This window comes from Trichechus manatus, unplaced genomic scaffold (assembly GCF_000243295.1).
Source record: "Trichechus manatus latirostris isolate Lorelei unplaced genomic scaffold, TriManLat1.0 scaffold00040, whole genome shotgun sequence".
NCBI classification, from domain to species: Eukaryota; Metazoa; Chordata; class Mammalia; order Sirenia; family Trichechidae; genus Trichechus; species Trichechus manatus.
The window spans coordinates 12713925-12722388 of record NW_004443976.1 but is presented as its reverse complement, the minus strand read 5'-3'; the positions used below and the strand labels follow the sequence as shown (position 1 = coordinate 12722388).

General features: G+C 47.1%; 1 pseudogene; it reads left to right on the top strand.

Moving 5' to 3' along the window:
* Positions 1–677: 677 nt before the first annotated feature.
* LOC101359192 (arachidonate 12-lipoxygenase, 12S-type-like) lies at positions 678–7475 on the top strand (annotated as a pseudogene).
* Positions 7476–8464: the final 989 nt, after the last annotated feature.

Below are 8464 nucleotides of genomic sequence, written 5' to 3'. Positions count from 1 at the left end.
TTCTTTAACTCTTAGCGTCCCTCAAGAAGAGGCCTTCCCTGATCCACAAAGACAATCCCAATGCCCCTGCAGCAGACAGAGTCGGTAGATGAAGAGAAAACCAAAACCAAACCAAACCCATTGCCCTCCAGTAGATTTCGACTCATGGAGACTCTATATGTTCCAGATTGGAACTGCTATATAGGGTTTTCTTGACTGTAATCTTTAGGGAAGCAGATCGCCAGGCCTTTCTTCCATGAAGCGGCTAGGCGGGTTCTAACCTCCAACCTTTGGGTTAGTAGTCCAGAGCAAACTTTTGCACTACTCAGGGACCTCAGATGAAGGGAAGGTGGGTACATTTGCGCAGGGGCACTCAGTAAGTAGCAAAAGGAAGAGAGGGGAAGATGATAGGCCCGGAGAAGGAACCCTGATGGTTCACCGCTGTGAACCCTCCTCTTCCTCAAAACCCCACTTCTCACCACTGTGTCTAGAGGAATAAGTCTTCCCCACCGCCCCATGGGGCGGGTCACAGGTTCGGGCTTGTCTAGGGCGGGGGCCCAGGAGTGCCCCGGATACTCAGAGCCCCGCTTTATTAAGCCCGGGACTGGCCTTGCAGGCGACGTGACAATAGCTGGTCCCAGTGTCTTCTCCAGAATTATTAGTAATCTGCCGTAGCCAAGGCAGGCCGACCCGCCGTCATGGGCCGCTACCGCATCCACGTGGCCACGGGGCCGGGATCTACTCCGGGTCGCACGACCGCGTGCAGCTGTGGCTGGTCGGGGCGCGCGGGGCGAGGTTAGCGGCGGAGCCGGGCCGGCCAGGCTGGGCTCGAGTGGGAGGGCCGAGGACAAGACGAGGCGACAGGTGCGACCGCGCCGTGCTGGGACTTTCAGGGATTGGGGCGGCAGAGCTGAAGGCGGGGCAGGGAAAGGGTCAGGATCCCGGGGTCCAGACTGGGGCTTAGGCCCCTTCTCCCTACTCCTGTCTCCGACTCCTTCTCCAAGTGACCCCAGAGCCAGTGCAAATGAGCCAGTAGTGGTCAGACGTGACACTCCTCCCGAAAGCAGGGAGGGAGCTCAGCTGAAGGTTCTCATGTGAGTGAGGATGCTTAAACATGATTAGAGACACGAACCGAACCGCGGGCCACGCACTGCCTCCCTCGTCTTCCCGATGAAATGCGCGTCTAAGACCCACGGTGCAGGTTGTCCTAAGCAGAGAATGGGGTGATGATGTCTTTGAAAGTCTTGCTAAACTGAGGTTCCACTAAGCAGCTGCTCCTCCAACAAAACGCCTCTCTGTGGTCTCCGCCACTAAGTCTCGCCGGTTCTGACCCCACAGGAGGATTTTGAGCAAGACGTCCCCAACGACTGCAGTTCGTGAAGTTGCGCAAACACCACTCCCTGGTGGACGACGCGTGGTTTTGCGACCGCATCACCGTGCGGGGCCCCGGGGCCTGCGCAGAGGCGGCCTTCCCGTGCTATCGCTGGGTGCGGGGACAGGGCATCCTGAGCCTGCCCGAGGGCACCGGTGAGGGGGCAGGGTCGGGAAGGGGGTGCAGGGCCTCGAAAACTTCTGGAGGGGGCAGGATAGGCTAAGGAAGGTCGGAGGGGTCTAGAGAAGGGGTAGGCAGAGGCAGATTCTAAGTGTGGGGAATCCGGGATGCTAAAGAGCAAATGGGAAAATAAATTGTTCACATGGGGATACAAGGCGCGACTGGTGATGCTGGGGCCAGGAAGTAAGTGATCTGGAGATTCTGCCTTCAAGAAGGTGAGGACAGGGAATCAGAGTGGCAGCGATGATGATGAACAGAAGAGCCAGAGTAAAAGTATAAAGGTGATCTCTGTGGGACTCAGAGAGAGTTAGGGCAGGGACAGGTGAGGGTAACGCATGGAATAGGAGTGGTGAGTGAGGGGTAAGCAGGAGACAGCTAAGGGAGATAAGCTCTATGACTGGAGAGCTGGTAAGGCTGGAAGGCCATGGAAGACAACTGTAGGGACAGGAGAGCACGTTGGCAGGGGGTGGGGATGAAGGAAGATGGGAACTGTGGAATTTGTTACCGTGGGAAACAGGGAAGAGAGATGAATAGAGAATTGAGGGCAAGTGGAGGTAAGGATGGGAACATGAAGTATGTGTCTTTCAGGGACAAGTGAGTGCAGGTGAGGTGGGAACAAGTCAGCTTAATAAATACAAACTATGTCATAGTGAGGCCAGATGAGATAGATCCAGGTAAAGGCGGCAAATGGAACGTTTTGTTCTCTAGGAAAGGTGAGATGGGCGTAGTTGAAAGAAGCACAGAGAATGTCTTATCCCAGGGAACAGGGGAGGGTGGAGGTATTGCAAGGGCAAGGTATGTATGTATTGCTAACATATGTTATTTTGGAGGACAGGTGAAGGTATGGACAGGTAAGATTAACAAAAGTAATAATTGATAATATACTACCACTTATTTGTGGACATAGAAGGTGATTACGAAGAGAATTCACAGATAATGATGAAACAGGGACAGGCAGGGAAATTTGAGTTAAGGGACAAGAGAGGATGGCAAACATGGGTTTTTGTCTCAGAGCAGATATGAGGGCTGAGATAAGTGAAATCAGGAATAAAGGTGGGCAAAGATGAAATAAATGACTTTGGGGATAAATCAGGAGAGGTGGAGCCAGAGAAAAAGGCAATAGAGTATAATGCAATGCAATTAAGAAATGGGAGGTTGAAACAAGCCAGAATATAGCACAGGATTGGACAAAGCTGTGTGGTCACTTATCTTAATGCCTCCCCAGGCTGTCATTCAGGAGGCAGCACCTCAGACATGCTCCAGAAGCATCGAGATACAGAACTGGAGGAAAGACAGCAGACCTACAGGTGACCACCCACTCACAAACCTCCCAACTGCCTACCCCCTCCCTGACCCTGCCCCCATCACTGACTCCTATGACCTTTCTGAACTCTTGTCTCCAGCTCCTAGCTGGGCCACCTGGAAGGAAGGATTACCCCTGACAATAGCTGCAGGCTGTAGGGATGATCTACCTCCAAATATGAGCTTCCACGAGGATAAGAGGCTGGACTTTGAGTAAGCAGAGAAGGCAGGGTGAGGAAAAGGTCATGATGGAGTGGGAGCTGGGAGATTCAGAAAACAGTGGGATTTGGTGGGTTGATGGGTTCATTCTTTCATACTTGTCCTAGGGCTCTAGAGATTGCCCTCAAACATGTTTATACACTCCTGAGCTCCTGGGATCAGCTGGAGGATTTTGATCAGATCTTCTGGGTCCAGAAGAATGTGCTGGCTGGTCAGTGATTCCTCCAGTTCTCCATAACCCCATGATGGCCCCTTTTGATGACCCATTCATCACATTCCATAGTTGTTCCAATAACTTCCTGCCAAACTTATTGTGCCTGGTCATCGCACAAAGGTCTCAGGAATGCAAAGAACAAGTGATAGGTAGGGGGTGGTCATATGCTTGAATCCCTGGGTAGAGTGTGGAGGAGAGGGATATCCAGGCTGTAGTAACTACCCTCCTCCCCACCACACCTCCACCCCCCAGAGAAGGTTCACCAGTGCTGGCAGGACAATGAGCTTTTTGGCTACCAGTTCCCACCAATCACATGCTGTTGAGATGCTCCACATCTCTGCCGTCCAGGCTAGCACTGCCCTCAGGGACAGAAGAGCTTCAGTCCTAGCAGGAAAAAGAACTCCAGGTACCTCCTCCTACCCTCTGTTTTTCTCTCCTTGACAATGTGGCAAGGAGAACTGGTGAAAGGGAGAAACCAAAGATGAGTGCGGTGGAAGGGAGGCTGCAGGAACCCACTGCCCTTGGTGCACCTCTAGAAAAATCTAGAGATGATAAAGCATGTGGGGAGAAAACTATGAGGCTGGTGGAAGCCAAACACAGGGAGCAGGCAATTAGGAGATGATGGAGAAAGGGGCCTGCACATCTTGACAAGAGGAGAGGAGCAAGTCTGTGGAGCCAAGTGGATGGACAGACTTGGTTTTAATTTGAACTCTGCTACAGTCAAGTTGTGTGTCCCTGGTGAAGACCTCCTCTTGCTGGGCCTCTTTCCCACTGTAAAATGAGAGGACTTGAACCAGATGCTCTTGTTCTACCACTAAGATTCTGGTACTGACATAGGATAAGAGCAAAAAGAGGTCCCCTTTGCCTTGACCTCTAGGAGCAGACTTTGAACTCCAGTCATAGATACGTTCCTCCTTTCCCCAGAACAGTTCCCCGTTTGAGGCTGACTTTAGCCTGCTGGATGGAATTCCAACCAGCATGATCCAAGGAGAGAAGCAGTATCTGGCTGCCCCACTTGTTATGCTAAAGATGGAACCAAATGGGAAGCTGCTACCCATGGTCATCCAGGTGAGTACCTGGGCATCCCCCTTCCAACACGGTTCTCTTCCCATCACCCTCTGCACCAGGGACCCAGATCCCTGGATCTTGGCCTCCTCCCTGCAACCTACTCATTAAGGCCTGTCTTCACCAATATCATCCTTTATTACTTGCAGCCTGGTCACTACTCACCAGAATCACCTGTTTGAGAGTCATAATGACCTCTTTTGGTTCTCATCCTGTAGCCTGCTCAACTTCTTTGTGACCCTTGAATCTGTTGAATACTTCTTTTTTCTTAAACAATTTTCTCCCTTGGCTTTAATGGTTTTTCACTGCTATTATTCTCACCAGTCAGTTCACAGGTACTGTCAATTTCTCACACACCCTGCTTCTCCTGCCCATTCCACCATTCTAACACAGACCCCCATCAAATTTCTCCCAAACCTCCATCCAACCCAACCAACATGGCACTCACACAGCCTCACAGCTAGTCAGAGACAGGGTAGAAGGGTCTTCATTTCTCATTCTCTTTTATGTGTCATTAACATAACAAAGACAACCTATTCCCAAATAGGATTATAACCACAGGCATAGAGGTTAGGATTTACAACACATATTTTGGGGGGACACAATTCAATCCATAACAGGGGGTATATGTGTTAATTTTGTTGACATCAAACAAATCTTGAGAAAAGTACACATATATCATAGGGTGTAACTTGATGAATTTTTACTAAGGTTACACATCTGTATAATCAGCACTCAGATGAAAAAACAAAACTTAACCAGCTCCCCTGAAGGTCTCTTATTTTCCAATCCAGCTTTTACCCATCCAAGGGTAACCACTGTCCTGTCTTCTGACAGTATGTTGTCGTTGTTAGTTGCCACTGATTTAATTCTGACTCATGGCGACCCCATGTGTGCCGAGTAGAATTGCTCCATAGGATTTTCGAGGCTGTGACCTTTCAGAAGAAGATAGCCAGGCCTGTCTTCCGATGTGCTTCTAGGTGGGCTCGAACCACTAACCTTCCGGCTATTAGTCAAGCGCTTAACCATTTACTCCATAAATGGAAATACACCCACCCACTCGCACCTGGCTTCATTGTCTCAAAAATAAGTTTGAAATTTACCCATGTTGTTGCATGTATCCTGTAGCTGATTCATTCTCAGTGTTGTATAGTCTTCCATTACCTAAATATGGCACAATTTTCTTTCCTGCTATAGGTGGACATATGGATTATTTCCAGTCTGGGGCTATTAATATTAGTGTTGCTGTAAACATTGTCGTGTGTGCATTTCTGATGGGTATTTAGGCGTGGAACTGATGGATCGCAGGGTATTTGTATGTACAGCTTTAGTAGTTATTGACAGTTTTCCAAATTGGCTGTACCAATTTACAACTCCTTCCAACATATTATGAGTTATGGTTGCTCCATATTCTCTCGAATACTTGGTATTTTCTGTCTTTTTCATGTTAACCATTTTGGTGAGCATGTAGAGCTAACACATTGTGAGTTTAAGTTGCACTTCCCCAGTAACTAGTGGAGTACCCCTTCCTAGGTCCCTCTGTCATTGGATATCCTTTGTGAAGTGCCTGTTCAAGTCTTTTGTCCACTTTCTTTTGGGTTGTCTGCTTTTATCCTACTGATTCTTAACCACTTTTTTAAAAACGGGATATTTGACCACACAGCCTCTCTGACCTCCTCACTCTCTAAATCCTACCGTAATAATCATAACTACAATGTACTGAGGACTTTATATGGATCATCTCATTGATAAGGTAACTATTATTATCCCCATTTCCAAAGGAAAATACTGGGGCTCAGAGAGGCTATGCAGTTGGCCCAGGGTCATGCAGCTGGTAAGCATCAGGGCTAGGACTGGTACCCAGGGCCGAGCCACAGCCTGTGCTCTTGACCACTGCCCTACACTGCTTCACAGATGATTGTCAGTTAGGCTTCTCCTGGCCCCTTAACTAAATGATCAACCACCCCTCCCTGACTTTTTTCATATCCCCTTTCCTTGAATTCGTTGGTAAGAATAAGAATTTCTATTCTTATCACTATCTAACACACCGTGTGTAACCAATGATCATAAAGATGGGCAACGGGCAACATTTCATTCTTTTATATATAAGGTTACCATAGTGGACCAAAAGTGATTCAGAGCCCACTTAAGGGCACCTAACAACAATGTAATTTTACTTTATTTTGTTTATTGTCTTTCTCCCCTTTTAGAATCTTAACTGCAAGAATAGGTTCCTAGGTGCAGCAAGAAGGCAAGGATATTTGTCTGTTCTGCATACCAATGTATCTCCAATGCCTGGAACAGTGCCTGGTACATAGCAATTCAATACTTTTTGAAGAATGAACACTCCCTAATTCAAAGATATAGACATCACAAAATGTCAGTCCTTATTTCCTCTGAGGGTGTAGCTTCTAAATTTTGTTCTTTATTCCTCTAGGTTTCCCTGTCTGCTTCTAGTCTTGGGCTCGACTCTGTCATTTCCTTACTATGTGCATCTCCACATGCAGTGCCCAGCATGTGGCCATCAACATGGACCAGATAAGGACAACTGAAAGCCTGGATCCCTGAGGGCAAGTACTTGGACTAGGGGATGCTTGAGGGAGAGAGTTGGGGACGAGGGTCCTGAATATCAGAGTTCCCAGGTTGACTCCAGATTGTTCTTTCCACAGTTTGACTGGTATTCCTGGGTCCCTAATGCCCCATGTTCAATGCAGATGTCCCCACCCACCACTAAGGAAGATGTGACAATGGCTACAGTGATGGGGTCACTACTTGATGTCCATTAGAGCTGTCTTCAGATGCTTCTTGTGTGGCAACTGAGCTGGTGGCAGCCAGACATGGTAAAGGGGAACTTCTGGAACTCTGGGAGTACTGACAACTGGAGTGGACACATCAGAGTGAGGGGCTGTAGTCTGGCCCCTGTGTCTTGGAACTAGGAATTGATTGATTCTTGTTCTGCTTTAGGTGCCCCTGGGATGTCACAAAGAAGAATATTTCACAGGCTCTGAACCCAAGTCTGCTTTAAGACAATTTCAAACAGATCTGGACAATCTGGAAAGGGAAATTATGGCCTGGAATAAGTACCTGGACCTTCCCTATGAATACCTGAAGCCCAGCCACATAGAGAACAGTGTCACTATCTAGCCCAAATCTGCTCTCCCTCCAAAGACCAGAGGCCACCAGTAGGGTTAACATTTTCCCACTGAATTTTATGTGTTCCTGAGTCTGAGTTACTACTGGTTCTATTTTCTCCCCTGAGTTTCCTACCTGAATTATTTCAGTAGCCCAACATACTGTCCTCACTTCCAGGTCATCTAAGAGCATACATAATCTTTAACTTGGGGCCATTTTCCTTAGAGAAATCAATTATCTACTCATGTAGCTTCCTCCTGCTCCTGGATATCTTGCCTTCCCCATTTATTATGCAACCATTCTGAAACTGATATTTTTAAATGGCATGAGTTAGAGGTCAGCTCCATTTCATCTGTCTGGATAACCAGTTATCCCAGCACTGCATGTTGGAAAGCCCATCCTTCCTCACTGATCTATAATGTTGACATAAATCAAGGTGTCATGGATGAATGAGACTCTTTCTGGACTGTGTATTCTATTCCATTCATCAGTTTGTCATTCCTTGTACCACAATGACAGAACTACTACAGCTTTCTTATAGCCTAGTATTTGATCAGACATATTTATCTAATTTCTTCTTTAAAAGTACTTTGGCTTATCTTCCACTTGTGGTCTTCTATATAAATATTAACCAAAAAAACCAAACCCATTGCCATCGAGTCGAGTCCGACTCATAGTGACCCTATAAGACAGAGTAGAACTGCCCCATAGGGTTTCCAAGGAACAGCTGGTGGATTCAAACTGCTGATTTTTTGGTTAGCAATCTGAACTCTTAACCACTGTGCCACCAGGGCTCCATATAAATATTAGAATCAGCTTTTCAAGTTCCATCAATAAAACCTAATGTTATTTTTATTGGAATTGTACTGCATCTATATAAAATTTTAAATCTTGAGCCAACTTTGTGTTTTTGAGATATATCCAACTGGATTATTTCACACATTGTTGAATTCAATTTGCTAATATTTTGTTTGCAATTTTCACATCTGTGTTTGTAAGTG